Genomic DNA, 26,875 nt, shown 5'->3' on the forward strand with positions numbered 1-26,875 from the left:
ATAAATTTTAGGTGTCAGAATTACTCTGCAGCTGGCATACAAACAAATACTACTACTGAACATTTATTTATTTATTTATTTATTTATTTATTTATTTATTTATTTATTTATTTATTTATTTATTTATTTATTTATTTATTTTATATCCTGCCTATCTGGTCAAACAAGGACCACTCTAGGCAGCTAACAGTCTTAAAATAGTACAATAAAAATGTAAATAACAGTTCTAAATCATAAAACACTACAATACAGTGCAAAATTGAATATGGGCTCAATTAGCTGTTGTAGCTAACACAATCTATCTTCTGCAGTTTTCTTTAATCTCTTTTAAAACTTATGTCTATCTTCCCATCCTGCAGCAATGAATTCCGGTAGTCAGTTATCAGTTAGGTGAAGAAATAATTCCCTTAGCTTTTCTTTAACGTGGTATATGCTTCCATCTACCATCTACTATTATCAACAATGTGTATTGCCTTTTTGAAACAAAAGTGCTGAAGTGGTAATCAATAATAATGCATCAGTTTAGTATAATAATAATAATAATAATAATAATAATAATAATAATAATAATAATAATAATAATAATAATAATAATAATAATAATAATAATAATAATAATAATAATACTTTTCAAATGAAACCCCTACACAACTAAGCATTCAGGCGCCAGGATAACAGACACAATTTCATTAACTAAGGTTACAGATTCTACCTCTCAGTGTATCTTTAACATATTCCTTTCCATTCCAGTTTGGTTGCCCTGATGGGGGGACTTCTCCCTCCACTCCTATTTTCCTAAATAAGTGTCATGCATTGTCTTCCCTAGCTAAGAAAATTAGTATGTTAATACTTCTTGCTGCTGTCAATGATTTGATTTTTAAAAGAGATTATAGTTTTTGATGTGTATGTTTTTTAAAAATTAACTCCTAAATTGTTTCTTCCTTTGGTGCTAATTGGGAGCTTGAATGACCAGGATAATACCAGAATCATCCCCAGGAGAAAATTCCCCCTATTGTAAATTAACAAAACATCTATTTTAAAAAGTCTTGTTTTACGACATGCTCCATTGGTACTGCAGCATTCTGCCGATGTGGGCATATTTTCTAACACATTATGCAAAAACAAGTCAGGGAAGATGCTGAGGATTGTAATTTTCTAATTTAATTCTGCCATTTCCAGTAATGGAAAGCCATACTCTGGCCATCTATCTTCATAAGTGACAGATGCATTTCATTAAGACTTCCTTAAATAATTTCTCATGGCATTTGAGGAAGAGAGAGAAAAAAAGACGAGGACATATCTATTTTGCAAGCAGACCCACATCAGTATTTTGAAAGCTGTTAAACCCGCAAATGATCTACAGCAGTGCATTAAAAAGGTCAAATAAAAAGACATTTGTCTGGTATTTTTGAAATGTTGATGCCTGTTGAACAAGTCATGAAACAATATGACATTGTCTATGACTGGGTAATAATGTACCAATAATGCTTGTATAATGCCTTTCACTGTGAAGAATCCTCAAGTGTCTGGCATTAGAGGCAGGCAAAGGGGGGAAATGCTTAGGCTATTACTCATATTGATTGACTCCAGGGAAGGAATATGGAGGGATGTGACAAAAAGAGGCCTAAAGTGGAAATGAAACACACAACCTATCCATATTGTCCAACGTTTCATTCAAATCTGTCATATTAAGTTTACAAGGGACTTATTGTCTCATGACAATGAAAAATCTGAATGTGTGGGCCATGGAGACTGAGTCCACTGGCCTTGTTGCCATATTTTTGTACTTCCTGGCTTCCTCCTTCATCCCCTACTTTTTGTATCACTTGATCTGAAGAAAGGTGATTGATTCTGCAATCATGTACTGTACTTACTACTGTACATAGTAAACTGCCAATATCAGGATGCTATCTTCTCAGAGAACATGCATAGGGTTTTCACAATAGTCCAAATAAAATATTCTAAGTTGTACTATTTCAATATTAAAGAAACTGATAGACAGTAATTTACCTAATACTAGTTTACATGGCTATAAGATCCAGACCAGGGACTTCTCAGCTCTAGAATTATAGCTAGGATAGGTGCACTTGCTCTCTCTCGCTCTCTGCCCCCTCCCTCCCTCTCTCTCTGTGTCCATGTTTGGTAGAAGGAGAGTGTTCAAATTGGATAGGGTATTTATGATTATTTTCATCCTGCCCTTGAAAAAAAAATTAAGCCATTTTAGAGACTTAGGGGATAAACCTATAAAATTTCAGAAGGATGCCAGGATGCCTGTATGTCTCATGGAGTTATGCTGAATTTTAAAAAGAATTTTGAGACTTTTGTGTGTTTTCTGTTCACTTGGCAGCAAAGTAACAAGAACTATAATTGAAGAGGATTGGATTATAGGTATGGCGAATACTCTACAAGTGGAAGAAGAATTGAAACTGTACCTTTTCCAAGCAAGCACCCAAAGCTGTACAAATGGCTAAAAACACACCCAAGTTCTACAGATGCTGCAAAAAGACTTTGAATTTTCCTGTTTTGAGAGGGAGAACTGACAAAACACACTGAACACTGAAACACTCCTGCAATATTTTACTTCCACATCCATGTCTTATAACACAGGTATTGGAGAGCTCTGATAAAACCATTTCCTGCAGAGTCTGTTTGTAATGGTTTTAAAAATGCTTAATTGAACATGTTTATTTTGCTGTTAATTTGCTTTAACAGCACATTACTGTAAAATACCTTCAGCTCCCTTTGATCCAGATGAGTGACATTTCTTTTAAAAAGAAAGAAAGAAAGCTGAGAGGTACCAGCTAATTTTTTATTCCTGGTGATCCACCACATGGGTTGATCACCTCTTTCGGCCAAATTGTAGAGCCGGCCCTAACTATGGGCCATGCTAGATGCAGTTTATAGGAATTGTATGTGGAAACATCTGGAGGGTCCAGACTTCCAGGTGAAAAAATCAGAAGCCTATGTTCATCACAGCTGCCATTTATCCCAGCAAAAGGTTAATTCCAGGATGAAACCAAACAACCTTTGACAATCAAATTAACATTCTTCTATCAAAATATAAGCCTTTTCATTGCTGTAATAATTTCAGGCAACTTCAGCTTATCTGATTCTACAAACTTTATTTATCTACATTATTTCCGTTAATAATGAGTAAATAACATTGAGGAGAAATGCTCTGACAAGTAACATGGTCTCAAACCATGAAAGGCTTTCTACATTACTGTCAAAAATCTCAACATGATCCGGGACACCATGGGTATCCAGTGGAGACAAGCCAGAACCAGAGCGATGTGGTCAAATTTATTCACACCATTCACCAGTCTGACCACTGTATTCTTGATTCACTGTAGTCTCTTGGTCAGACTCAAGGGAAGCCCCATGTTGACAGCATTGCAGTAGTTGATCCTGGAGATGACCAGCCCTTGTGCCAATGTCCAGAGGGACTCTTTACCTAGTTCCCAAAGTGGTGTGGAGTTGTAATTATGTGATCGTATGTGTAATTTCTCCACATATTTATAACTCTTGCCAATTGTTTTCCTTTTCTTCTTACTGTAAACATTGCCTATGTGCTCACCCAGGTTTTATGATGGTAAGAAAGTACAGTGGTGCCTCACACAACGATGTTAATTGGTTCCAAAAAAATCAACGTTGTGTGAAACATCGTTCTGTGAAACACCATTTCCCATAGGAATGCATTGAAAACCAGTTAATCCGTTCCAATTGGAACTGATTGCCGTCTTTAAGTGAAAAAAACCCATAGGAAACATCGTTGAGTGAAACAATGTTTCCTCCATTGGAATGTATTGAAGCCGGCTCAATACATTTCAATGGCTTTGCGAAGTCCTTTTTCGCTCCTGTAAAAGTGCCTTACAATGTTTGGAACAGGTTTTAAATGCTTGCAATCGTTAGTCCACCTCCTGAACCCTATGCAAACTTAATTTGGTGTTGTTCTGAGTCGTCCTTAATTTTTGGTGATTTTTTGTTTTCCCTATTTAAATGCATTGAACTGTCCATTCAATTGATTTAAATGGGGAAAATAAAAAAAATCACCAAAAATTAATGAAGACTCAGAACAAAACCAAATTAAGTTTGCACATGTTTCACAAGGTGCACTATGGAATCCAAGCATTTAAAATAGGTTTCAAACATTTTAAGACACTTTTAAGTGAGCAAAAAGGGAGATCGTTAAGTGAAATTCCCCCATAGAGAACATCGTTAAACGATGGGGGAAATTCCTCAAAAAAACCCATCGCTGTGTGAATTCATCGTTGTATGAAGCAATTGTTGTGCGAGGCACCACTGTACTGTATGTGTTATAATAAGATAAAAATCTCATTGACTTATGCCTCTACTCAGATTCCTGAGCTAGAAACAAACATTTTGGCATGTATGTTTTGATTGCTCTTTCAGTCCTAGGAGATTTCCACCTGACGTTTCTGCTAGTTTAGCAATAACATGGAGTAAAGTGAAAGGTGAAAGATTTACATGATCTGAAGAGAAACCAGAGTACTCTTCAGATCATATAAATCTTTTACAATAACATGGAATCCTAAAACCTATCTTTCATGGATTTACATTTTCCCAAGACATGGCACTATAAGATGATACAATACAGTATCTCTATTCACTAATTCACCTATTATTTATGACAATCTCATATCTGTGTTTATAAATTATAACCAAAACATTTATTCAGTTGCCAACATTGTTTATAATTCATAGACCTTGTTCTGCTGCAGCTGACTAATTGTTTTGTAATGACTCATGTAAATATTTTTTCAAAACACAAGTTTTAAAAGTACTTCCACTGTAGAGCAAATTTTCCTGCACATCCCTTAATTTTATAACTTTCTTAAACACACAAGGTTTCACACACAGAATCCTACTGACACAAATAGCCCCTGACGAGGACCTAGAAAGGGGTGGGTAGGAATGGTCTGGGGGTCGGTTGACTCACACTAGGAATTATGCTTCATTGTAGCTGTTTTACTCTGTGCTACTGACACTGGTAATTATATGCTAGTATTGTTGTTGTGCAACAAATGGCCTGAAACTCAACATCAAAAAAACTAAGATCATGGCCACTGGTCCCATCACCTCCTGGGAAATTGAAGGGGAAGATATGGAGGAAGTGACAGATTTTATTTTCCTGGGCTCCATGATCACTGCAGATGGAGACAGCAGCCACGAAATTAAAAGACGCTTAATTCTTGGGATGAAAGCAATGACAAACCTCAACAGCATCTTAAAAAGCAGAGACATCACCTTGCCAACAAAAGTCTGAATAGCTATGGTTTTTCCTGTTGTGATGTATGGAAGTAAGAGCTGGACCGTAAAGAAAGCAGACCACCGAAGAATTGATGCCTTTGAATTGTGGTGCTGGAGGAGGCTCTTGAAAGTCCCCTGGACTGCAAGGAGAACAAACCTATCAATTCTAAAGGAAATCAACCCTGAGTGCTCACTGGAAGGATAGATCCTGAAGCTGAGGCTCCAGTATTTTGGCCATTTCATGAGAAGAGAAGACTCCTTGGAAAAGACCTTGATGTTAGGAAAGTGTGATGGCAAGAGGAGAAGGGGACGACAGAGGATGAGATGGCTGGACAGTGTCTGCGAAGCAACCAACATGAAATTGACACAACTGCGGAAAACAGTGGAAGATAGGAGGGCCTGGCATGCTCTGGTCCATGGGGTCACAAAGAGTCGGACACGACTAAACGACTAAACGAATGAATTTTTGTTGTTCAGTAGTTAAGTCATGTCTGACTCTTTATCACCCCATGGACCAGAGCACACCAGGCCCTCCTGTCTTCCGCTGCCTCCTGGAGTTTGGTCAAATTCATGTTGGTTGCTTTGATATGCTAGTATACAACAAAACAAATTGGTAAGTCATAAAATATATGGTTAGCATCTGATCAAGAATCAGTATGATGCAGTGGGTAGAGTGCCAGACTAGGACTGAAGAGACTTCTATTCAATCTCTGTTCAAACAGGGAGGTTCACTTGGGTGTGGTAATAGTGAAGCACTCCTTGCAATTCTCACATATCTCAAAAACCACCATAAGTTGGAAGTGACTTCACAGTATAAGACAAAAATAGCATCTATTTAGTGTTTTGATTGCTGGGATTGAACCTAAGTGAAGCTTCCTGCTTTAACATGGGAGCTACCCAGCACTTACAATGCGTAAGCAAAGAAGAAAGTAAGACCGCTGTGAGACTGAAAAATGCAGCTAGGAACCAGGGCAGAGCTTGAGAAAAGTTACTATCATGATGCTTCTGGAAATCTGGGAGTTGCAGTCCAAAATGGCAACCTTCCGAGTTCAGCATGGAAATGCAACTCAGAAGCTTCTCTGTTCTCCTCTTTCACTCACCCAGGGACATTCCACTTCAGTTGAACTTTTTAGGCTGGCAGTTTATCAATTGCTCTTTTATACATGAGAAAACCAGACACCCAGACTTCAAAGAAGCCACTTGGTTTAGCATTCCAGAACCTGATGGAGCCAGGCAGCTTACAGAAGACACAGTGGATCTAGTTTGTACAGTTTTTGAGACCATTTCAGGCAAGAGCTGAAATATTCCAGTACACATGCTGGGGGGAAAAGGGGTGTGTGTGTGTGTTCTGTGTTAATGACAAAAAGTGATGAAGGCAGAGAGGTAACCCAGGCCTGTTTCCTTGTACAGCTTGAATAATTTAGTTATGTTTTTCATTGTTTCTGATTTGAGCAAGGAGCTAATATCAAGATGCCTTTGAAAGAAATTTCTGTTAAGGATTTCACAATCCAGTGAAAGCTATAGTAACCAATTTAAAACCGATTTACAAACTCCCACTAGTACTCTGCTCTTCATCCCTTGTGGTGAAAATACAGCAATGACTGTATATAGTAATAAATAATTAATATCCAGCTAGTAACTGACAATTTACAGTCCAGAGCTGGACAGTACACTCAAAATCTGTTGCCTAGTGCAGCCGCCTCACTCTGCATAATGGTAGGGTGGTGGGTTTGGTAATCACTGAGCTTTCTACACTCCATTAGGTTTGGTTCATAGGTGAACATTCAACAGAAACAGGTACGGTAGCAGACAGGAGTAACACAAGTAAATATAACCATCTTACAAAGCATGGCATTGTTGATCTGAAAGGCAATGCATTACATGTTCATTAATTTTTATGGGAATTGTTTTGCCACAGGTGAGCAATAAGTAATATAAAGCACTATTAATGCATGGCTACCAATATTACTTTTCCACACTAAACACACACACACACACTAAAATTAGCAAAAATGGCCCAAAGCCCAGAGTCCTGCAGAAATAATAACAATATACAACCCATTTTGCCCCATGTTAGTCTCATCTTTGTTAAATGATAATGGACTGAGTTCAGTTGATAATCCCAAGCAGAACAGACCTATTGAACCCATGAAATCTACACAAGTGTTGACTTATTATTCAGCAATTGATTTAATGGATTTACAATTGATGTTTGCAATTGGATTTAGGAGAATGTATTTCAATCAAGATGCAGTTTGGCCCCGAGAATTTAGTTTATAGAAGAGATAAAAGGATTCAAGTACCAGAGCTTAGAGCCAAGACAGCTTCCTTGGAAGTAGATGGGAAGGAGAGATGGAATTGGGTGTCATCAGCATAACTGATGCCACCAAACCCCCCAAGCACCAATCTCTCCCTGCAATTCCATGTAGAAGTGAAACAGAATGAGGAGACAGAACAGTACCCTGAGGGATGCCAAGTCTATTCATGTCTGTGTTGCAAATGCAGAAGCTGAAGAAGAAGAAACTGAAAAGTTTTGTGCCAGGGTACAGAAAGAAACTGATCATATACCAAAACAGGGTGTGCTGATGATCAAGGGTGACTGGAATGTAAAACTAAGGAACAAAGCAGAAACAAATGTTGGAGAATTTGGCCGACAAGTCAGAAATTAAGCAGGAAGATGACTCATAGATTTCAGTGAAGCCAGCAGATTATTTATTGCAAATAAATGAGCAGCATACACTTTTCTGTGTTAAAATCTATGACATAATGCTAAAAGTTGCTAGTGACTGGGATTAGATATTACTTTAGACAGCAAATTCAAGGTACTATGAAATGAAGCAGATTGTTTTACAGTGGTGCCTCACTTAACGAGCACCTCGCTGAGTGATGAAATCGCTTAACGAGGCACTCTGGGCCATCGCTGGAGCATTCGCTCAGCGATGGCCCCTATGGCGATTTTTCGCTTTGCGATATTCGCTAAGCGATTCGCTTAGCGAATATCGCATAACGAAGCCGGGGAGAACAGCTGATCGGTGGTTCCAAAATGGCCGCGGGAAGGTCTACGCCGCATTTTCGCGCCCTGCCCTCGCTTACCGAGGGCCCGAAAATGGCGGCGCTATGGACAAACCTCGCACAGCGGTGAGTTTTCAAGCCATAGGAACGCATTGAACAAAGTTCAATGCATTTCTATGGCTTTTTTATTCCCGCACAGCGATGTTTCGCTATAGCGAAGGTTAATCCAGAACGGATTAACCTCGCTATGCGAGGCACCACTGTATTTGACTACCATTGTTACTGGATTGTGTGCCTAAAGAATTTCCTTGGGGAAACCAGAAAACTTTTCCTTCCTTCCTTCCTTCCTTCCTTCCTTCCTTCCTTCCTTCCTTCCTTCCTTCCTTCCTTCCTTCCTTCCTTCCTTCCTTCCTTCCTTCCTTCCTTCCTTCCTTCCTTCCTTCCTTCCTTCCTTCCTTCCTTCCTTCCTTGTGCAATTGTAACAATGGTGCATTCGTTCCATAATCAGCACCACAACAAATGGCTTTTGTGGGTTAATGAATAACACAAGTTATTTTGAAAAAAGTAATAATCAATGTTCTGCATAAAGAACATTTCTGTTTTCAGAATCTTTTTACTAGGCCATCAAGCCTCTGGAGTGGGTAGTATGTTGTGGTGTTGCTTGAGGCATGGGATGAGTATCAACGCCCAGACACACCTTTTCTGATCAGAAGGTGAGCAGAGTCTTGGCTGGGTTTCCATTTATCTTTAATTGCATTTAACCTTCTGACAAGTGCTTTTCCCCTTCAAATGGAAAAGAGTCACCAGGTCAGCAGCATTTCCTGAGATTTTAGATCCAAAGTCTTTTATCTAGAGCCCTTGTAATGTCACCAGAGTAGACTTTTATGATGCCACAGGCACAGATCCTTTAGCAACAACTGCAAAATGTCACTTGTTCTGACAGACTGACAGCATCAGCATTTGACAATTAATTCAAAGGTTTGTGTGTGCATTGCAGCAGCAGCAGTGATGGCTATAGAGCATGCATGTAATGAAAAAGACAAAGTTACTTCTGAAAATGTCTGAATGGCAGGTCCTGAGGCCAGGTGAAGGAAGCCAAACTTTGGGTTTCTAAGTTTGCAGCATTATATTCTGTGAGATTTCATGCCTAAAGCTGAGTCTCAGAGAAGGGACCCAAACTTAAATCTCATGGCTAAAACCTGAGATTTAACTATCTTAATTTGAGGACTGAGTCTCTCACCCTTCCATGAGCTAATTTATCCACTTAAACCCTAGATACTTGGACTGTATCTTTCCCCACTATATATTTTTTTTTATTTATTCAGAACAGTGCCTAAAACAAACAGCAACCATTTACAAGTCTCTAAACCAAACACAGGCCATCAACATTGAGCATTTGTTCAACTTTCCTCGCACCCATGATATTGGTTTTGCATCCTAGAATCCACACACTGAAAGACTGCAACTAATGTCAACAGAGTCAAAGCAGGACCAAAACAAAAAACAAAAAAAACTTTCTAGGGTTTTTACACCAAGGTATGGTGATTTCCCCCCTGTTTTGCACTGTTTTATGTCAGTGGACTAGGTTGCTTTTGTTTTGAAATGTTTGCATAATTATTGATGCATGTTGGACGCTTTTCGATAAGGAGGAAGGTGATGATTTTGTTTGTACAAACAGTGATTATCATTGAAATATAGCAATGATACAAATCATTATTTTTTAAAATCTAAAAATAGAGTACAAGTGACTGTGATAAATCTATTGCCAAGGGCACTAGTCCCTCCTAAACTCTTTGAATAATATCTGATAGGGGTTCTGGAGTGGGAGCTGGTCCTGAAAGATTTGCAAATATATACTGGTTGCAGTGAATGCCAAAAGTGAAGGAGGGAGATTCTATGCCAAGAACCATTCTGTTTTACAATTTAATGGGTCAGTCTATTTGATTGTTATGTTTCTGGCTACTAATGTTACTTACTTCAGACAGAAGTGGGATTAAACGTGAAACAACAAGAAGAATTATAGTGTAAGAATAATAACAGCAACAATGCTAAAACAGTGCAATGTTCACTTGGACCTCTGCTAATTAAGACAAGTATTGCGAGTGGAGTACCGGATAAGTTGACAACACAACAGTATTGAGGACAGAATAAATGATGGACTACCAAATGACTTTACTGTCATTTCTTTGCAAATAACGTTTCTGACATTTATGAGTGTAAGGAAAGATTTGCTTGATCCATTTTGTTCTGAGCTGATATTGATTTTGACCTCTGATCAAGATCGATGAAAACTTCTCTGTGAGAAAGGGCTTTGCAAGCTTGCTTTCCTAAGGCTCAATGTTTTGACCTCTGTGGACAAAGAATCTGATTTTGGACTGTACAGAAAATGCTACAGTTAGAAAGCAGTGCTCAGGAAGATCCACTCACTTTCTGGTATCTGCTAAGCTTGTGATAGACTTCCTTTACGCACCTAGAATTTAGATAGAGAAATTTATTTTAATTATGTAATTTGCAGAAATTGCTTTAGCACATGAATCAATGGCTTGGACAGTTAAGTAGGCAGAAAGAGCAGCTGAAATAGTCAGATATTGTTTCAATGGAAGAAAATTTTAAAATTTAAGTCTTTACTATGAAGGTTAACTTTTTTATTTTTCACACATGTAGCCCACTGCCATCTAGTAGCAGAAATAAGCCCTCTATAGATTTCTCTTTTTCCCTTAAAGTTGTGTGAAGTGAGAGAACATAGCAGGCATCATTGCAGAGTGTGCAATGATGCCATTACAGAACAATTATTAATTTGGATTAGGACAGAGTGCTAAATCCAGTTATTAGCCCTAACTGACTAGACCAGCTCCTGTTAATCAATGGGGTTTACATGTTTTGATTGTACAAGTCCCATTTGTTCAATGGAACCACATCTATTGAGTTACTATTGCATTTAGTTCAGAGCTTGTAGGGTTTGTCAGACTCTGTACAGAACCTGGAAACAGACATCTAAATTTTCATTTTGTTTTCAGGTATCTGGCACAATGGCTAAAATCCTGTTCCTTGGCATAGTAAGCTGCAACTGTAGTAAGCCCATTGAATCAGTGGGAATTTGGTGACTCAACTTTTCCATAAATTCTATTGATTCAATGAGCTACTCTAGTTGTGACTTACTACACCAAGCAACAAGATTTCACCCACTGTATCAGATAACTGGAAACAACATTTTTAACAACAAAGTATTTGGACAACAATACTTTTAACAACAAAGTATTTGGACAACCTAACATTATTTGTATTGTTTAAGCTTCTTTGCAAGAGTTCCAATAAATCTGAATTGGTTCACCCGTTTTACTGTCCTATGTTCTATCAAGATTGATTTCAGGCTAAAATAAAACTAAACAGGAGTTTACTGAATTCATATGACTTCAGACAATTCTTAGACAAAAGTGGGAAGCACCTTACCTGAAATAAACTAATTAATTCTCTGTGCTTTCTTCACATGTAAAACTACTGTAACTGATGAGACATTTGGCAATTAGTTTGATCTTATAAACATATCAAAGAAATGTAAAAAAAATTTTAAGTGGCAACAACTCTGTCTATTAGACATGCAGACAACGTCTTTTCATATTCATTGAGATTCCAAGTCCTCTATAGTTTGACTGAAATTTATATTAACACTTTTTTCTGATTAAAGTCTGTTTTCATTTGTCCTGAATATTATTGACTAATGATAGAATAAACGCTAAGGCAGCACTTACTTTATGACCTGGCAGTGCTCCAAATTTTTATATTGATTTTGCCATAGTCACATATGATGCCAAAGGTACTGTGCAGCTTTTCTTTTTCCCTATGGTCTCAGAAAGCTGTGCTGATAGGGAAGAAACTGGTATAAAATCAGTGTTTTAGGCTGGATATATTTACAGATTGAGGAATAAGTGGGAACTCAGTGGGGCTTACTTCTCAACAGACACTTGTAAGATTGCATTGTAATACTTTTATTTTATTTTATTTATACGCCACCCATCTAAACAGAGGCTACTCTGGGCGGTTTACAACATAAAACAAAACAAAAGGCAAAACAATAAGCATAACACCTAACCATAAAACATCAATACTAGTATAAAAACAAATGCAATCTAATAAATCATAATAAAATGCAACAACATTAAAACATTTAAGTATTTAAAATGTTGGCATTATGATCTTATTGGGTAATAGTTTCACAGCGTTGGTGAACAAGAATAACATGCCTGTCAAACCAGCCAAGTTTTTAAAAGATTCTTTAAAAATGATGGGTTCTTCATTATGAAACAAGAGTTGGTGGGTTCTCACATTTGCATGGCCTTGTCTCAACTGCATGTTGATTTGACTGTATATTGGTGCCCTCAACATGTATTTTACAGTATTTCAGTTCTCATCATCTCCAGCTAACATGGCCAATGCATACAGAACAATAAACATTGTAATCTAAATCCTTCAGAATAATATTACCTGAACTGCACTTAAGTGATATACAGCTTGGTATAGCTGCTGGTTATGGTAACTAGTATCTATCTATCTATCTATCTATCTATCTATCTATCTATCTATCTATCTATCTATCTATCTATCTATCTATCTATCTATCTATCTATCTATCTATCTATCTATCTATCTTTCTTTCTTTCTTTCTTTCTTTCTTTCTTTCTTTCTTTCTTTCTTTCTTTCTTTCTTTCTTTCTTTCTTTCTTTCTTTCTTTCTTTCTTTCTTTCTTTGCAGAATGGAAATCATTTAAACCTGCCAGGCTCCCCATCACATATTTGTTTTCAGAGATTGCAAGATCAGTCATGAAAGGTGGATGGATGCTTACACAATTGCTTCTTCTGCTCCATGTTTAGGCAACAGCATACTATCCTTCAAACTACCCAGTCCCTGCTGTGGAGCCTCTCATAGTGTGGATCCTAAAGCAATAGCAGACGTCTTACTGGTTCACATCTCTGGACCTTCCACAGTGGGCCAAGGTTGAGATTAAAGCTTCTTCCTCCTGCCCCCAAACTTGGCAAGCATAAGCTGGCCCACTTCCTTTGTAGGGGAGGCAAAGTGCCTCTGTTCCCACAGTGCCCAAAGAGCACTACCACCATTCCTCTAAACTCCTTATATGGCTTGGTGCTGCAAAACTTGGGAAGCTGGGTTTGTGGGAGGGGAGACAAGTAGAAAAGTTTGAAATTTGTCCTGACCAGCTAGCTCATATAGCTGTTGGAGATGGCAGTTAGTTGAGCTGTAAAATGGAGAGCTCAAGTTTAGAGAGGCAGCTAGAGGTTCGATGTTCTCACGCTGCATCTCCTGGGATAAAGAATCAATGGCCTATCTTGCAATCCTTCTGTCTATGGAGGTGGAAATTACTACTGTTTTGTGGACTGCATATAATCAATCACTCCTAAGGATAAAATATTCATGTCTTGTTGCTTACTGTTTAAACATGCAAAATTGCCAACAAAAGGATCATTTTATGCTTGCAACCATCATTTTAATAACAAAAACTGTTCTACAGGAATAACAGTGCTACTTAAGAGCCATTAGCTATCTCATACTGAGAATGCAAAAATCCATGTTAGTGCACAACTTTTATTAGGCCAACCAAAAGCTTGTACACATTTTGCAGCCCTCTGGATAGTCTCACAAAGATATTATACTACTATGGATTTTGGAATGCGACCTCAGAAAATCAGGCTAACAGGCGCTTTGGAATGAATTGCTTTCTGTAAATTCTGATGGATTTTCTTTCAACAAAGAAGAACATTGGCATCAGTAGTGAAAATGCCTTGTTTAGCCTCCAGTTTGGTTGGGTTTTCTGAAAATACATAATTCTCAGCTAGATAGGTGTTTGGAATTCACACTGGGGTTATCAATCCAATCACAGAACTAACCAGGAATAAGAATATAATGTGAGTCCCTGCTTGCCAACCACATCATTCCTTCCCATTCATTTCACTGGGAGTGACAATTCATTGTATTTCCCCAGTGAAAAGCAACTATTTATTTGTAATTTTCATTCATTAACTTTTCTAGTGGATGTCAAGTGATTTTGTCAATTTAAAGTCAAGCAATTCAGAAAGCCTGTGTGTTGAGGTAAAACTGAGGCCCGGGTAGGTGGGGCTCATCAGCCATGGAAGGCAGCCCATCTAGGAGAAGGAAAACTCCGATTTCAAACCTCCACTGCCTTGTGGCTATATCCACTCATGGAAAAGGCTTCAGGAGTTAACCTCGAGGCAAAATCCGGAGCTGGAGTCCCGAAGGCAGCATGTGTCGTTCTGCCAACTCCTGCGACATTGCTGGAACCAGTTGCATTGGCTCTTGCCTTTCCATTGGATCATTTCAGCAATGTGGAGAGGAGGGATCTGCTGCTCGGGTAACAGCCTATCCTCCACATTACCTTACCCGGGCTTCATGTTCTGGAGAGGACACTCCTCGATTCAGAGCATGTTACCATAGTCTCTTGAGACTGAAGGATGCCTATGCCTAATCTCTCAAAATGTGAGAGTTCCTGTTCTATCAATTTCATTTCATTCATTACATATGCACGCTATTTTAAGTAGTTAGCCATATCAACTCCATTTTCACAACTGTGATAAGAGATGCAACTGAGGGAAGGTACAAAAATGGGAAAAAACAAGAATATTTGCAATACATAGAGTTAAACCAGTGTAAATAAACAATGTGATCAAGTTAGATCTGAAATGAATAACTCCAGGATGTGACAGGGCACCCAATTTCTCAGAAAATGTGTTTTTGAGGAGTAGGCTTCTCTCTCTCTCTCTCTCTCTCCACAATGCTCCTTTTGCTTTCTCCTCCTCTGTTTCATCCTGTGTCACAACTGGTTCAACCATGGCTGTTTTTAAGATTACTAAAATAAAGTATGTGAGGTAATCCCTTCACCTGTTACATACTCGAGGTCCATACGGTGCCTATTAACTGGGCAACTTCTCTTCTCATGATACACAGAAGAGGATTCTAATGCTGGACTTTCCTGTACTGTGTATTGGGTGGGAAATTTGCAACATGAAAGACATTTATAAACTGTTTCACATTCACCAGCTTACTGGTGAGCAATCAGGGCAAAAACAAATTGCATGACACATCCTGTGGTTACAAGTCCATTGCTTTAAAAGTAGTTTACCTTCCAATTCTAAAACTTTTGGTACCTGCAACTCAAATTAAATTTTCTCCATGTATTTAAAGAGCTGTTGACATCATGACAATGGGGTTCCAAGAGTATTCCATTAAACAAGGAGTAGCCTCTGACTATCCTGCTGAAGTCATCCATGAAATGAAAATGGGGAAGAAAATGCTCCTGGCACTGGACTGCTTGCATTGTATCAAGGTGGTAGTCACCTTGATTATCCCTAGGAGGCCATCTTGGCCCTGTCCCACAGGCCCAAGTCAGCTCAGGAGACAGCGAGTCTCCCACGCCCCTAGCCCACTGGGATGTATCACTGTAGGTGGAGGAAAGGCCATAGCCTGATGCAAGACAGCTGGGAGAGGGCTCACCAGTGGGAATAAGAGGGCTGGAGTTGCAGGGCTCACTGTTAACCACATCAGATTAAGGGGAGATATGAAAGGAGATAGTTGAGTTCTGGAACCCCATCTTCTGTGCTTCCACAGAGATGCGAACAGGGATAGAGGACAAAGGGAGCCATTTCCTCCAGCCCAGTCTGTTCAGTCATGGAAGGGGTCAGGGACATGAGGCTCTGGCAATGCAGTCCCCAGTGGACCCAGCATCACCCCAGCCTTGGTGTCCTTGGTGCCCGACGAGAACTGTGAAGCCTACCCCAACCCAACTTTGGTGCTGGAGATGCAGGTGGCAAGAGTTATGGCAAAGGGGGCTCCAGGAAGGGCAGCTCCACAGAGACTGGTTCCCATCACCCACCTTTACCAGCCCTCCTTAAAAGGACTGTATCCCAGATTGGAGCTCATACTGGATGCCCACTTCTCAGAGCCTAAACTTCAGTGAAGTTAACTGAGGCCCCAGGCAGACTGACTATGTCCAGATGGTTAGTGCCAGAAACTCAACCCCCTGGGAACACAAGGGAATGGGCAGTTGGTGCTGACTCTTTGCTTTTAGTAAAAGCTGCCGGAAGTGATCAAACCAGGCTGGAATCCATGAAAATTTTGCCACAGAGTCCTTATCCACTGGGGTCCTGGGAGAGGGGACAGCATTACTCACACATGGAAAGAAGAGACTTGGAGGAAATGGAAGGTTTGGCAAGACAGCATGTTAGCTACCGGTAAGTGTTTCTGAAATATTGTAAACACTGGAGATTTGGTGTCCACACTGCACTTCCACCCCGTTCTGAGTTCTATGCCACCACTAAATTAGCTACATGGGCAAATTATCATTATGCTAATCTAGATTCAGACTGAATAATGAATATAAGGAATTTGATATCCCAGTACCTCCACATCTTCTTCAGTACTGCCACAGGTCTGTTTCTTGTCCCCATGCTCTGGAATGGAAAAGGGCAAAGCAGGATGAAAGAACACATGGACACAGAACCACCTTTGTATGTGATCAGCAAAGCTAGGAGCTTGATAACACAGCTCTGTGTCAGCTCCACCCTCTTAATTTGTTGTCAGGGCTCACTGTTGTTATATGCCATGAAGTTGCCTCGGTTTATGGTGACTTTATGAATAAGAAATCTCCCAAGTGGACTGTGTTTTATTTCTGTATTAAAATTACAGGTACCCCTGGTTACTTGGGGTTTGGTTAAGAATTTTATGAAACTTGAGGACCTGGTTGTCTGTGGTCACCAGGTCCCCCACCCACCCTCTCTACACTGCACTGCATGGGAAACAGACATTTGTAAGAAGCTATATCTCAACCAATGGCCATGTTGGCTGAAGCGTTGTGGAAACTAGCTCAGAAAAACAATTGTCTGTCTGTCTGTCTGTCTGTCTGACTGACTGACTGACTGACTGACTGACTGACTGACTGACTGACTGACTGAATGAATGAATGAATGAATGAATGAATGAATGAATGAATGACCATCTCTACCAAAATAGATAGATCACATTTGGAGGAAAATGAAGGTAAGGAAGAGAAATAGTTGAACGAGGGAAAGGTTCGTTAATTCGTTCCAGCAAAATCGCTGTAGAGTGAAAATGTCGTAAAGCGAAATTAAAAACCCAGTTAATGGGTTCCAATGGGCTAAAAACTCACTGTCCAGTAAAGATCCTCCATACGGCGACCATTTTCAGTGCCTGTATAGTGATGAATCCGTTCCTAAGCACAGCGGGGAGCCATTTTGAGCACCCAACGGCCATTTTGAAAACCCAATGATCAGCTGTTTTGATTGTCATAATGCAAAGAATCGTTTCCTGAAGCAGGGAACCAATCTTTGCAAAGCGAAAAAAAAACCCATTTAGATCATTGTTTTTTGATCGCAATTACAATCACAAAAACATCATCATGAAGCGGATTCATTGTAATGCGGTGTAATCGTTAAGCGGGGCATGACTGTAATCTGGGATAATACAAATTAGCCTCTTAGGGTTTGGAACTCTAGGTTTATTGAAAGGGCCCATTTGAGGCATAACTGGAGCGTGCACCTAAAGCTGGAAGGAACTGGAGTATAAGGACTTGTGAAGGTCTTCCTGAACACCTGAAGGTATAGCTTGTGGGTCTGGTGCTAGACAATGCGCTGTTGGTATGGCAAACTCCCAAAGGATGCTGAGAAACAAGTTCTTGTCTGCTTAGCTAGGTCCGGATAGCAACAAATTTCTCATGCAGATAATAAACATAGCCCTAATTAACCCAGCTCTTGAGTTTCACCTCTTTATTTCTGGTATGGTCACAACTATCAGAGAAAGCACTAGGACTGCATTACTATTAATGTAATATATTCCCCCCACTATTGCATCAGCCCTTGTCTTTCCTGAAAGGCAATTAAAGTTGTTTTTCTGTGATTAAACAAGCTCTAATGGTTGCAGCCAATGGGCCATCTATTATCATGAATGAGTGCAGTTATTATCCCAGTCACAATCAATATTTGCTTACACAGAGTTAAGAGAGATATTGAAAGCTTACAGTGTGTTTAAATGGCTGTCGACACCAGGACAATGGGGGAGTCCAAGAGTATTCCATTAAACAAGGAGTAGTCTCTGACTATGCTACTGAAGCCATCCATGAAATGAGCATTGGAAACATTGTTCCTGGCACTCGGCTGCTTGCATTGTATTCAAGTAAGAAGACACTTGGAGACAATGGAAAATTTGGCAAGGCAGCAAGGCAGCAAATTTTCCTGGAGATTTTGTGTCCACACTATATTCCTACCTCACTCTGAGTTCTATGCTACCTCTAAATTATCTACATAGGCAAATCATCATTATGCTAATCTAAATTCAAATTGAAATAGGAGTGCATATGAAGCCTCTGAGATCCCAATACTAAAATCTTCTGTCATCATCTGTAAATAATCTGTAGGCACATGGGGCAGGGCATTGGTAATGGAAGATAAATCATATTCAAACATTATATCCAAAATGATATCCAAGATAGGAAGGAAGGAATTCCCTTGGAGTCTCGTCTTTGTTTGAATATTTTATATAGAGATTAGATGGTCAGCTGTCAGGAATGCTGTAGCTGAGGATTTCTGGTATTGGCAGAGGTTTGGGTTCATATCCACACAAAAAAATCAGACTGGGAATTTAGAAGGTCAGAAAACATGTGATGCTGTTTCATTCTTGCTTCCTTAAAACTGGGCCCTAATGTATTTCATGGAGGTTAACATCCTAGTATATATACATAGAATTGCATTCTAATTGGTGAGCTGAGTGGTTCATAACAAACATTCATGTTGTGAAGTGGCCAGAAATAACCAGGATGATAGGAGAAAGAGGAAAAGGTATATTTCTTTGGACTACAGCTGGTAGAATTTCCCAGTCAGCACAGCACCACTGATCCAGCTGACAGAAGTATTCTTGGAGTCTTACATCACAAAGTGCTTGTTCTCAGACACTGTGATAGGAACACTTTGGTAAATGCCAAGTTGTCAAGGATGTAGGTAGCAAAGTAGTTACATACTACACTATGTATAACAAAACTCAACACGCATCCTCAACATCCCACATTTTGTCTGAATTCCAGACTTATTCTAGACTGCTTTTTACCTTTGCCTCCTTACACATTTAAAACAAGAATATGAATTCTATATGCTGCAACTACTGTATTTTTTCATGTATAAGACCCCCCCCAATGTATAAGACAACCCCCAATTTTGACCCTTGCAGCAGCCAGAGGAGGAGGAGGAGGAGGCGAAGGAGCAGCCGTGCTTGGCTGGCCCTCTCGACTGTCCATTGACTGCAGCTGCGGCCACCCAATCGCTACCTCCAGTGCCACTGCCGGCGCTCACCTCAACCTCATGCTGCTGACTTGTCCCCTGCCTGAAGGGAGCCTGTGAGTGGCACTGCAGGAGGCAATTAGGCGGCCACAGCTGCAGTCAATGGGCAGCCATGAGCCAATGGGCTGCTCCTTCACCTCTTCCTCCGTCTGCTGCTTCGGCGTACTTCCATGTATAAGGCTACACTTAATTTTTGCAGTTACTATTTTAGGAAAAAGTATTGTCTTATACAACGAAAAATATGATAGCTTATAAATCCCATTGTTAACTTGTATGAGCACTGCTGCCATTACTGATGACAACAATGATGGGTGGATTGCCATCAGTCAAGGTCTCCATGGACTCCAGGCTGCCAGAACAATTTGAGCGAGACTATATTAGAAGGGGGGAGGGATGATACAAAGTATCAAGGGGTGCTAACCACACCTCCCACAGTCCAACTGGGAGCGCAGTTTCCACCACTAGGCCATTGGCTGGTTCAGTCTTGCTTCAGTCCCAATTTCCCATCACTGGGGTAAGATGGCTCACAGTCTGTTGTTGGCATCGGGTCTTCAGTACAGCCCCAAGCCACCCTACACTTTTTTGTGACAACTTTTAGTGCCTGCTGCTCAGAAATGGAGATGGGCCTCTGGCTCTCCTACTGTTGCTTCTGGGGCTCCTTTTCTCACTTGCAGCTAAGGAACCTTCTCTGAGTCAGGGTGGGGACTGGGTACCTTGCCAGATGCTAGAGTCTCCAAGGGGGATTAGTGCTGAATAGAGCTCCTCGGCAGCCTCTACTTTTGGCCACTGAGATTTCAACCCAGAGCCCTGTACAACGATTCTGTATATACACGTAGTCCACGTCTCTGATGACACAGAATCCAGAACCCAAGTCGACCTCCGCCTTGCCTCGCTCATTGCCTGAGTCCAACAACCCTTCTGTGTAATATTTCCCTTCCTTCTCCTCCTTGTTTATTCCCAATTCCCCTCCCTGGGACCTAGCCTCTTGACCAACTGTGCTGTGTGCCAAGTGTTTCTCTCTCCTCTTAACCTCCACCTGTCATCCTGTGCCTAGGAGCTGCAGTGTCCTTTGGACCCTCTGGGGGCATGGGTTGAGGGTGGATGGCCTGCTAGGAGTGCTCGTAGAGACCACCTCACAACTTGCTTCAGTTTCCTTGCTTTGTAGTGAACTAGCCTACAAACCCATTGTTATAAATCTTTGGACTTTCACACCTCCCAGAACGTTATCTATGTCTTTGAAGCCAAGATGTCTCAGGATACTTACTAAGCTTTCTTTTGTTTAGTTTTTTTATTTGCTCCATTTATTTGCTGTCACTGTTTTAAATAACGTTTATATCACCAAAGTGACTTTGTTCTCCCTCAAGCAATCTGCCGAGTTGGTTCTTTAGAGGCACTGAGTGCATCAAACCTCCAGATCAGTACAGTACAGCCCTTCAGTACAGCCCCAAGTCACCCTACGCTTTTTAGTGATGTCTTGTAGATGTTATTGCATTGCTGTTCCCAGCATTTCTCACCATCAGCTATGCTGTTTAAAGCTGATGAGAATTAAAGATCAGACACATATGGAATATGATACTTTAAGAACTGGTTTTAAATGTGCTCTGATTTATGGAAACAATGCAAACCTCCCCTAATTGTTACTGCCACTAAACTTTGGTCAGCCTGACGAGCATCTGGACCCAGGCACAGAAGTTTAATATATCATACCAAAATTTGAGAAATTTATGTGATGATAAGAGCAGTATATACACATGCTTCATTGTGATATCCCAGGCCTATCACCACTTACATCTCTTAAAATTGACAGACACAAGCATCCTGTACTCGCTCGAGACAGGTCCCAATGAAGAAGAGGCAAAAGTAGTCATTGCAATCAGCAGGTGTCACAACACTCAAAGCATACCTGGCTATTTGAGCAGGAGATGTTTAATCATGCATGAGGGGAAGTTTACTCACGTTAGTCTGTCTGCCTTTTGATACCTGATTTAGGGCACTTAAGATGACCAGACGCATAGTGTTTGATGGGATGGAACAGGAGAACCAATTTCTTTTGTATTATTTTTCTAGTACTTTGGCTGATTGCTCAAGTGCATGTGCTGGTGCTGCTAATACTGCTCTTTGAGAAATGTGTCACTGTAATAAAAGCAGTAGGATAACTGCTCAGGCAGCCTATTTTTGTGAAGAAGGAAGAATTATTGGACAGCGATTGAAGGCACTGAACTTCATCCAGGTTAGAAACCCATTAGTTTCACGTATATATCCTGCAATGCACTTGGTCATATATACACACACACACTTCCTATCCCTCCAACCATTTTTAATTTCTTTTATAATGTTCTTTCTCTCTCTCTCTCTTCCCCAACCATGATACTCACTCAGCCTATGCGACCTCTACATGGGCTAGAAAGCCTTTGGTTCCCTGCTGTCCCCTAGTGCTCCAGGTGTATCTTTTCTCCTCTCCATCCCTAAATCCTCTACTTCTACCTTATCTTGCCACCCTTTCTCTCTTAGGGTTGCCACATATTAGTTCAGCAAACCAAGGAAGCCAGATCTGCATATTATGCAAAATTATTGTTTACTACATGCTTCTTCATGGATTGCTGCCTTGTCGTGGCGAAGGGGCTTGAGTAACTCAGAGAAACTATGGGCTATGCCGTGCAGGGACACCCGAGACGGACAGGTCATCGTGGAGAGTTCTGACTAAACACAATCCACCTGGAGTAGGAAATGGCAAGCCACTCCAGTATCTTTGCCAAGAACGCCCCATGATCAGAAACAAAAGGCTAAAAGATATGACGCTGGAAGATGGGCCCCTCAAGTCGGAAGGCTGAGGAAGAGCGGAGGACAAGTACAAGTAGCTCCAGAGCTAATGAAGTGGTTGGGCCAAAGCCGAAAGGACGCTCAGCTGTGGACGTGCCTGGAAGTGAAAGGAAAATCCAATGCTGCAAAGAAAAATACTGCATAGGAACCTGGAATGTAAGATATATGAACATTGGGAAGCTGGAGGTGGTCAAACAGGAGATGGCAAGAATAAACATCGACATCCTGGGCATCAGTGAACTAAAATGGACAGGAATGGGAGAATTCAGCTCAGATGATTATCGTATCTACTATTGTGGACAAGAATCCCGTAGAAGGAATGGAGTAGCCCTCATAGTCAACAAAAGAGTGGGAAAAGCTGTAATGGGATACAATCTCAAAAATGATAGAATGATGTCAATACGAGTCCAAGGCAGACCATTCAACATCACAATAATCCAAGTTTATGCACCAACCAGCATTGCTGAGGAGACTGAAATTGAACAATTCTATGAAGATTTACAACACCTTCTAGAACTGACACCAAAGAAAGATGTTCTTCTCATTCTAGGGGACTGGAATGCTAAAGTAGGGAGCCAAGAGATAAAAGGAACAACAGGGAAGTTTGGCCTTGGAGTTCAGAACGAAGCAGGACAAAGGCTAATAGAGTTTTGTCAAGAGAATAAGCTGGTCATCACAAACACTCTTTTCCAACAACACAAGAGGCGACTCTATACATGGAAATCACCAGATGGGCAATATCGAAATCAGATTGATTATATTCTCTGCAGCCAAAGATGGAGAAGCTCTATACAGTCAGCAAAAACAAGACCTGGAGCTGACTGCGGTTCTGATCATCAGCTTCTCATAGCAAAATTCAAGCTTAGACTGAAGAGATTAGGAAAAACCACTGGGCCACTCAGGTATAATCTAAACCAAATCCCTTATGAATACACAGTGGAAGTAAAGAACAGATTTAAGGAACTAGATTTGGTGGACAGAGTGCCTGAAGAACTTTGGATAGAGGCTCGTAACATTGTCCAGGAGGCAGCAACGAAAACCATCCCAAAGAAAAGGAAATGCAAGAAAGCAAAGTGGCTGTCCAACGAGGCCTTACAAATAGCAGAGAAAATAAGGGAAACAAAATGCAAGGGAGATAGGGAAAGTTACAGAAACTTGAATGCAGACTTCCAAAGAATAGCAAGGAGAGACAAGAGGGCCTTCTTAAATGAACAATGCAAAGAAATAGAGGAAGATAACAGAAAAGGAAAGACCAGAGATCTGTTCAGGAAAATTGGAGATATTAGAGGAACATTTTGCGCAAAGATGAACATGATAAAAGACAAAAATGGGAGGGACCTAACAGAAGCAGAAGACGTCAAGAAGAGGTGGCAAGAATACACAGAGGAATTATATCAGAAAGATTTGGATATCCCGGACAGCCCAGACAATGTAGTTGCTGACCTTGAGCCAGACATCCTGGAGAGCGAAGTCAAGTGGGCCTTAGAAAGCCTGGCTAACAACAAGGCCAGTGGAGGTGATGGCATTCCAGTTGAACTATTTAAAATCTTGAAAGATGATGCTGTTAAGGTGCTACATTCAATATGCCAGGAAGTTTGGAAAACTCAACAGTGGCCAGAGGATTGGAAAAGATCAGTCTACATCCCAATCCCAAAGAAAGGCAGTGCCAAAGAATGCTCCAACTACCGTACAATTGCACTCATTTCGCACGCTAGCAAGGTTATGCTCAAAATCCTACAAGGTAGGCTTCAGCAGTATGTGGACCGAGAACTCCCAGAAGTACAAGCTGGATTCCGAAGAGGCAGAGGAACTCGAGACCAAATTGCTAACTTGCGCTGGATTATGGAGAAAGCCAGAGAGTTCCAGAAAAATATCTACTTCTGCTTCATTGACTATGCGAAAGCCTTTGACTGTGTGGACCACAGCAAACTATGGCAAGTTCTTAAAGAAATGGGAGTGCCTGACCACTTTATCTGTCTCCTGAGAAACCTATATGTGGGACAGGAAGCAACAGTTAGAACTGGTCATGGAACAACTGAGTGGTTCAAAATTGGGAAAGGAGTACGGCAAGGCTGTATATTGTCCCCCAGCTTATTTAACTTATATGCAGAATACATCATGCGGAAGGCTGGACTGGAAGAAACCCAAGCCGGAATTAAGATTGCCGGAAGAAATATCAACAACCTCCGATATGCAGATGATACCACTCTGATGGCAGAAAGTGAGGAGGAATTAAAGAACCTTGTAATGAGAGTGAAAGAGGAGAGTGCAAAAAACGGTCTGAAACTCAACATCAAAAAAACTAAGATCATGGCCACTGGTCCCATCACCTCCTGGGAAATAGAAGGGGAAGATATGGAGGCAGTGTCAAATTTTATCTTCCTGGGCTCCATGATCACTGCAGATGGAGACAGCAGCCCTGAAATTAAAAGGCGCCTTCTTCTTGGGAGGAAAGCGATGACAAATCTGGACAGCATCTTGAAAAGCAGAGACATCACCTTGCCAACAAAAGTCCGAATAGTCAAAGCTATGGTTTTTCCTGTCGTGATGTATGGAAGTGAGAGCTGGACCATAAAGAAAGCAGACCGCCGAAGAATTGATGCCTTTGAATTGTGGTGCTGGAGGAGGCTCTTGAGAATCCCCTGGACTGCAAGGAGAACAAACCTATCAGTTCTAAAGGAAATCAACCCTGAGTGCTCACTGGAAGGACAGATCCTGAAGCTGAGGCTCCAGTACTTTGGCCATCTAATGAGAAGAAAAGACTCCCTGGAAAAGACCCTGATGTTGGGAAAGTGTGATGGCAAGAGGAGAAGGGGACGACCGAGGATGAGATGGCTGGACAGTGTCTGCGAAGCAACCAACATGAACCTGACACAACTCCGGGAGGCAGTAGAAGACAGGAGGGCCTGGCGTGCTCTGGTCCATGGGGTCACGAAGAGTCGGACACGACTAAACGACTAAACACACACACGTGCATTTTGTGTTGAGTCACCATTAAAATGTTGACAAGCATGCACACAAAAATGTATTGGATATGTCACACAAATTTTAAAAACCTGATTATTATTATTTTATTTATAGGCCACCTTTCTCCCCTTAGGGGAGAAAGTCACTATAAGTTGATGCAGCTATTAAACTGGGGAGGTGGAATATACAGTGGGAAAAATCCCTCTGTCTCTTTTAGAAAATCTCCCTTCCTTTTTTAACATTTTGAGGAGGCTCAGACCCCAGCCAAACTGTCAACCTGTACTTCCCTTCCCCGGTTAATTGAAATGTGGTGGTGAAATTTTTGATGTGTCTTGCAGGGGTGGTGCTAAAGATTGCTGAGGGAGACTATACATCTCCCTAGATCTAGAGTTTATGGGGAGTGCGTCTGCAAACTCTATAAGATACAAAGGGATATGGGAAGCAAACCCCACACTCATCAAGGAGAAGTAAAGGAAGACTTTTCTTCTTTATTCTCCTTCCTTAATCTCTTCCTTTCACTTTCTGTTTCTTCTTCCCTTCTTCTTTCTCAGCTTTTCTTTCTCCTACCCCTTTCCCATTGTTTTCCTTTTCCAAAATAATTCTATACAGAGTGCTCTTTCTTTTGCCTGGTTTTTAAAATCCCCCTTCTTTCTTCCCTCCTCTGTTTCTCCCCCTCCTCTTATTATATTCCAGAGGGGTAGCTGGATATTAAATGCCTCCCCTACCCTGAACTGTCAATCTGGATGCCCAGCTGCCTTTTCAGAAGATCCCTCAAGGTCTTTTTCAAACTGCACCTGGACCTGTAAGGCAAAACAAAACAAAACAAAACAAAATATGTAGAACTTTTTGGCTGCCCTTATTCAATCAATTATGTACTGGCAGAAGTAAGGGCAAAGGAATGGGAGACGTTCAGTGAACGTGCTCAGACTCATAAATCCCTTGTTCTTCCTTTTTATACCTACCATTTTAAGTAGGGATGGGACTTTTGTATTTTTAGGACTTTCTGCCCCAGAATTTTCCCAGACCCTCCCAGACAGAATTCTGGGAGTAACACTCCAAAATTAAAAAGGATTAGGCCAGCCCTTCCTACCTCTATGTTTTTCCTGTGTTGCTTGTGGTTCATCCTGCAGAAAAACCATCACACTGTGCTGTGGGAATCTGAAGGTTCCCTGCAACTCACAAAGGTACATGGGATAGCTGGAGGCTGCCTCTGCACAGTCTAGTGAGCATCAGAACTCATCTCCCCACACATCCTTGAATTTGCAGATAGCATTGGGACTTCCATAACACATTGGGATGGTTTTCAGGAAAATTCTGGTACTAAATATGAAAGTCCCATCTGTAATCCAAAGATGTTTTAAAGTTATTTTTGGAATTATTTTGCCACCATACAAGAGTCACCTATGGCATGAAAGGGGTGAGTGTGCAAATCAATT

The sequence above is a fragment of the Pogona vitticeps genome, chromosome 1, assembly GCF_051106095.1.
Source record: "Pogona vitticeps strain Pit_001003342236 chromosome 1, PviZW2.1, whole genome shotgun sequence".
Lineage (NCBI taxonomy): Eukaryota > Metazoa > Chordata > Lepidosauria > Squamata > Agamidae > Pogona > Pogona vitticeps.